The sequence below is a fragment of the Vespula pensylvanica genome, chromosome 22, assembly GCF_014466175.1.
Source record: "Vespula pensylvanica isolate Volc-1 chromosome 22, ASM1446617v1, whole genome shotgun sequence".
NCBI lineage: Eukaryota > Metazoa > Arthropoda > Insecta > Hymenoptera > Vespidae > Vespula > Vespula pensylvanica.
This window is the reverse complement of record NC_057706.1, coordinates 3,255,464-3,262,629: the sequence shown is the minus strand read 5'-3', so window position 1 is coordinate 3,262,629 and position 7,166 is coordinate 3,255,464. Positions and strand designations below refer to the sequence as shown.

General features: G+C 27.3%; 1 long non-coding RNA gene across 1 annotated transcript; it reads right to left on the bottom strand.

The window, feature by feature from the left end:
- Positions 1-5,187: 5,187 nt before the first annotated feature.
- On the bottom strand, positions 5,188-5,976 carry LOC122636467. Its single transcript, XR_006328955.1, has 3 exons — positions 5,921-5,976; positions 5,777-5,836; positions 5,188-5,677 (listed from the first exon to the last, which is right to left on the bottom strand). It is a non-coding gene; the product is annotated as an uncharacterized LOC122636467 (long non-coding RNA).
- Positions 5,977-7,166: the final 1,190 nt, after the last annotated feature.

The following is a 7,166-nucleotide window of genomic DNA, read 5'->3' as shown; positions in this document are numbered from 1 at the left end:
GCGGGAAAAATAGAAGTCGATGCGGTGCGTGAAATATTCAAGCGCTTTGAATTCTGCTACGTAGATAATTCAATTAGTTAAATGTGTCAATTATATTGGCGACGCTAATTCGAAAATATATATGGGAATGATGGGTCTCTTTCTGTACGCTTCTTTCGTTGTCATAACAAGGAAAAAGTTCATATAAGCCATTTTCAAAACTGCATGGATACAAAGCTTTGCGTTAGTAGATAGTAACGCTGATTTGTGATAGAAGCGAAAGTTTGAATGGAATTATTTGTCGACTGGCATCGAATGTCAAAAAAAAACATGTACAACGATTATCAAAATTGTCGAAAAGTTTTTTCAACGAAGCATCTTACTACTACGTATTTGCCCTTGGTGATCTTATTGAATATCGGCATTGGTCGAAATTGCGCAGCTTATACTTAGGATCGAGCACGCATCGATTTGTTGTTATCCGAACCGCGCTATGGGTGAATGGCTTGTAGCCCAGGACAACCCTCATTCCATGTAGCTACGATTGATGCTAAGACTACTTTAAACAGACCCTGTAAAAACGATTGGAGATAAGATAGGTCCATATTTGACACTATAAACGTTTCTTCAAAACATCGTTTTTGCAGTCGATGGATGCCATATTTGGAAAATTGCTCGATGGATATTTGTAGAATGTACGTTAAATTTTTTTATTTTGCATTATATCTGTACATAAAGGACTAGATTAATTGAAGTGTTCCATTAATAGTCTATTATGTACATAATTTTATATAATAATTTTAGTACGGAATATTTTAAAATTATGTGAAAACGTCAATTCCAGGTTTATATTACATTATTATCATTATTCAATTAATTTACATCATGTCATTATTATAATTAAAAATAAAATAATGTTTGAATTTAATGTTCCAAGTTGTTTGTCATAATATTTACGTTTTGTACTTATAAAATATTCATAATATTCTTATAAATATTCCCAATATTTATTAATTTGCTGAATTGCGTGCATTCTCGTGTTAATAATAACTAGTAGAAATGTAATGAAAATGCATATCATGAGTAATACATGCATACATTTATATCGTCACATTCTTCGTATTAAACGATTTATGATTGGTTCTCTACTTGCGTTTGCTTTCGTGCATGCGCATACCAGGCTGTTTTTATTAGGTGAGGGGATCGAGTGCGTGCGTAACCGTATGTGTGGGTGTGTGTGTATAAGTCCCTCTTTAGAAATAACTACTTCGTGTGTGGAAGGTATTTCTTCTCTTGTTTTCCTCTCATCAAACTCTAGCAGACTCGAAATACGATTATCAGTATAATTTAATTATCGGTTTATGTAGCCGTATCACTACGTTAATCATTTAAATCTTCTACAGAGTGGTGGACAATGTCACTAATTTAGTTTCTTTATATGAATGCCTACATTTTTTGAAAACTTTTAATTAAAAATTTTTGATAAAAAATTCATTTATTCAAAATTTTGAAATTAAGTAATACATATAGTTATCTAATATTTCATATTTTATGATCTAAACTAATCAGTTCCCAAGAAATTACTATATTTCTCCAATAGTCCAGTTTATATTATGTATAACGGAACATAGCAATGATTTTATTATATTTCTAGTAACATAATATTTGGGATTGTATAGTGTGAATAATGTTATTTCTCAAAAAACGGACATAAAGCGTAAAACTTACAGTATATTTTTCCCAACGTTAATTAATACTTCTGATAAAAGTAGAGATCATTTTAGAGATCATGGTATTCGATCAATCGATCAACTTCGCTCAAAGCAGTAGTTATAAATGATATGGAATCATAGCTTCTCATGATATAACCTTTCCTTCTAAATGCATTACTTTAAATTCTATTTTAAAGGTACCGTCAACGTCGTCTTTTTGAAAAATAATTTGCTATAAATTAATAAATAACAGTACAAATTCTCTCCTTGAAGAAACAATAAACAAAATTTAATTTTTACAAAGTGAAATGATCGAAAGTATACGTATGAAGAATTATCGATAGGGAGAAAGAAAAATATGAAAATGTATGTAAAGAAGAAAAGAAAATCAGTATAAAAAAAATTTCCCATTACGATAGTATCCATCCAAAATTATTGATAACGTTGTTATTAGTTTACAGGTATGAATAGTCTCAATATTTGAAACAATATATGAAAAATAGTAAGTGAACTAAATAGTGTATGCTCGAATTAATGTTAGGTACTATGAGAGGAGATGTGACCACGATGATAGGTAATAGAGAACTCAGGATTTTGTAGTTTATTTTTTTTTTATTTATTGATTGTGTTTACATAGTTTTGATTGAACAGGCTGAGCACTCTGAATCTAAAACCCGCAATGACAAGTTATAACACATTTTAAAATTGTAAAATCAAGAATGATATATAATCCATCTATGAATTGCAATTATGTAAATCATCTATATCATTTGAAGCAATTTGTTTTCGGTAAGAGAAGTCATACTGGAATTTTTCTTTTATCAATCAATCAGTTATAATTTAATTTTGAGAGCCAATTGTTATTTTATAATCCGTAAAATCTAATTTTTAATAAAGAAAGATGGAACTATTTTCCCCAGTCTTTCGTGAGATGATGATATGGAATATTGTAATTTTTTTTTTTTTTCTTTTCGGACGGTATATGGATTATATACCTATGCACAGATATACACAGACACATATATCTATATATCACTACACACTTACATATAATTATACCTCATATCTATACGTTTATATATGCATTTGTATATCTATCTTTTTCTTATATTTATCTGAATCTATAAACGTTCAAAAGAAATTAAATTAATGATAAATTAATAATACATCACACATACTTTTTGATTTTAACGGAATTTTTTTACATTTATTGTCAAAAAGAAAATTAAAAAATAATTTAAAATAAAAAGAAATTAAAAGTAAAAAGAAGGAAAAAAATTGAAGTAGAAAGAAAATTACTTTAAATTAAAATTTTAAAAAAGAACATTCTAATGTTTTTTTCTAATTTTAATTAAAAAAATTTACTTTTTTATTTTTAATTAAATAAGATTTTTTTAATTTTAATTCTTTTTGATTTTAATTTTAAATATTATTTATTTTTTTAAATTTTGTAATTCTACTTTCCTTTTTGATTTTTATAATTATTTTTCTATTTCAATTTTTTTTTCGAGTTTAATTTATATTTTAAATTTCTTTTTGATCGTTTGTACCTGAATGTTCCCTCAGAGGGATTATCAGAATAATGATGATATCTTTTTGATAATGATGGCAATGGAAATGATAGTGTAAAAGGACTGCTTCCAAATTTGTCTTATTGTAGAAAGTTATAAGGAATAAATTTATGATTTTTTGTAAAAAAAATATGATCCTGAATATCTAAAAATTCATATAAATCAAATATCATTATAATATATGGTTCAAGAGTTATGCGATATAATATGGTATAGTATATACTATGTTTGCGTGACGAATTTGGAAATGTCCAAGAGGGTGCAGAGTACAAAGGATTAATACGGAAAAATAAAAAACTATCATTCATTCACTATTTATCATTTTTCTAGAGAAAGAACGAAAAATTTGTATCATTTTACTTGGCGTTCGATAAATTTATAATTATTATTTTTATAGTAACTTTTATAGTATTTCAACTTTTGCCATATTAGAAATAATAAATAGATAATTTATTTGTATGTTCATAATCAATTTTCCTTTGTACTCTGACAAGTAAACATCAAAATTCTCTCTTTCTGATCGTGAATACTTGAAAATTGATAATTTCGGAAATATTTTCGTTTTATAAATAATACGCAGAATTGGATAAACTAATATTTAAACAACAGTAAGTTCGCTTAAACGTTACAAAACAGGGAACGCGCGTTAAACATAAAAAAGTTTTTCTTTAATTTTGAATTTTGAATCGTTGTCTTCATGTAATAAGAACAAAAACAAACCTTTGGTTGACTTGACGGGTCTCGTTGGTCCTCCGACGAGTGGATATCGAAGCTCTCTCACTACATCTGAAAAGAATGAAAACAAAAAGAATATATATAAATTATAATATAAGAAAATATAATATATATATATATAAGAAAAAATATCATATAAGTAAAACATTATATTACTCCTTGACTATTTTATAATTATTCTAATTAAACGATTTATATGTTCACATTTAAAAAAACCATTAAAGAATTTTGATCCCTTTGGTATTTTATTTTTAATAAAAATTTGTATTAGAAATACTTTTGTCTTTGGAAAAATTTAAAAATATATAATTTATTTTTAGCATACTTTGTAAGAATTCCAATTATTTATTAAAAAATTTGAATCAACATTCAGAATTTTATTTTCATCAGAATTAATATATATATTAATATATATTAATATAATAATATATATTAATATAAATGACCGAATCTCCTTGACACTTTTTGAAATGAACTTTCGTATCATGCAAACGGAGGATAGAATAATTCAGAAATCAAAACTAAAAGGTCGAGAACCAAAAGATACAGATTCAATTAGAAAGAAAAACCATTTATCAAAGAAAAATCGTTTCTCTGTTCATTTCTCTGTATTCTTGATTTTGTTAAATCATGTATTTCTATTCTAATTGATTAATTAACTGTCAAACGAATAAATCAATTAGTATGTTGAATTCGTCCCGTAATAGCAAACAGCTAAAATCACATGGTTATACAAACTCTAATTACATTTTCTCTTCTATATAATATTATACAATAATGTGCCAAAGATAAATTTAAAAAATTGTGAAAAAATAGAAAAAATACATAAAATATAGTGTAAAATAATAATAAAAAACTATGCAATTTTCTATAAAATATTATAAAAGAGTATATCAACGGATATGAAATTATATGGATATAAAATTATATAAAATAATGTATAATATTTCGTCTGTAATATAACTCATAGATATATATAAAGAACAATGCAATTGTCAATAGCATGATACATAAAGGAAGAAGTCTATGAAAATAAATCCTACGATATAAAATTCAAATATGATTTAACTTACCAAGAATATGAAGTGCAGAATATCAGTAGCGATTCTCAACGTCGATTCCGGGCATTTCTTAGGTAGTACCATCTGCACATTTGTTCTTCTTCCTAGATCGTCCTTATCCTTTTGGAACTTTTTAGCACTGGTCATGTTGGTGTCTTGATTCAAGATAAGTTTGTCAAACTCTCGTCAAATAGCTTGAATCCTCTTCTAAATTACTGAGATTGAATCGAGCACACGCTGTTTAGTTTCGCCACTATTTTTCTCATCTTGACGAGTATGTCTTCTCCGGTAATCCCATCACAAAATTATCAATAATTTTGGATCGATACTGAAGTTACGGGAAATTTTCTTTTGTTTTTATTTTTTTCTTCTTCTTTTGAATCCTTTTTATCTTTTTGATTTCCACTATCGATCTTTTTCCATATCCATCTTTCGTTCATTTTACTTTTTATGAATCGAATTTTGTTTATCTTTTTTCCGGGATTGTATTAGATTGCAGATATATAAATGCACATATAAACATACTAATATGTAAGTATAATTAGATATAAATATGTAGCGATATATAGTTATAGATGGGTGTGTATATCTACACATATGAATATAATCCACGCACCGTCTGAAAAAATTAAGAAAAATTACATTCAAGTACCTATGCGTAAGAAAAAATATGTAAGATTATCTTTAAACTAATTTAAAAAAAATATAAGAAACTTACGAAAAACTAGCGAAGATAGTTCCATCTTTCTGTATTAATAATTACATCTTACAGAATTTGCTGTAAAGAAAACAATTGGCCATTAATATTGCATTACAATTGATAGATTGAAAGAAAAAAGAATTCAAATATGATTTATCTTACCGGATGGAAATTTTTTGAGATGATATAGATGATTGGATGGTTATATATTACTCTTGATTGTACTTTTTGAAAATGTCTTATAACTTGTCATAACAAGTCCTCGATTCAGAATGCCCAGCTTGTTCAATGCTCGCAAAGAGCTCGGACCCTCCCTTAAATAGTCCCGAGCATCGAGTGGAGTGTGCGCCGTTTCGGTTCCCCCACTATTTTTTTACATCGAAAAAAGCATATCATCCCCGGTGCTCTCAGCACAAGCTTACCAACAATTTTGGATCGATACTGCAGTCCCGGGAAATCTTTCTTTACTTTTTTATTATATTATAAAAATCAAGTTTTGTTTATCTATTTTTCGAGGAGGGAATTTTTTTGCTATTTATTTATTTATATTTATTTATTTATATTTATTATTTATTTATTATTAAAAATGTTGGCATTACCTAGAAAATAAAATAAAAATGATTATATTTAGAAGGAAAGTTTATTTTATGGAAAATTTATCTCTTTTTACATCATTTATAACTTATGCTTCGAACGACGTTGATCGGTTGATCATATATTGATAACAAAAAAAAGAAAAACGTATAATAGATTTTTACTAATATCCGAAGTAATTATTAAAAGCAAATGTTAGAGGCAGTATTTTGTAAGTGTCATATTATATATTTTGAGAAATTAAATCATTCGGATAATATAATCTCAAATATTGCTAGAATTTACTAAAATCATTGCTATATTCGGTTATACGTAACAAAAAATTAATTATTGCAGTTGTTCATATGAAAAAATTCATTGTGACATACTACGGTTTAATGAGAAGAAAATAACTTTTATGTCTGAAGCTATTATTTTTGAAAAAGGGATTTATACCTACACAGACACACTCACACGCTCAGGCAGTTGATTTACGCATACATCTGAGCACAAGCGTAGACGCAGAGGGAGAAAAAAAATAATAAATAGGGTAACAGAAAGGACGATATATATGGAGTTGTGTATTGCAGATGCGCATGTTCATTTAATCTCTATTAAGATTTCTTAACACAAGTACCACTTTGATCTATCTTCCGCGTGGACGATCGTTAAAGGGTCCTGCAATAGTCTCTCTAATTTGAATCGATTATATCCTCTAGCACAATCTCTGCCTATCTGCTCATCTTTTGGAAGAGTTATTATCTCTCTTCATCCCACCGTTTGACGATGGATATACGACGTCACATTTATTTAGTTGATTCAAAAATTCATTTTC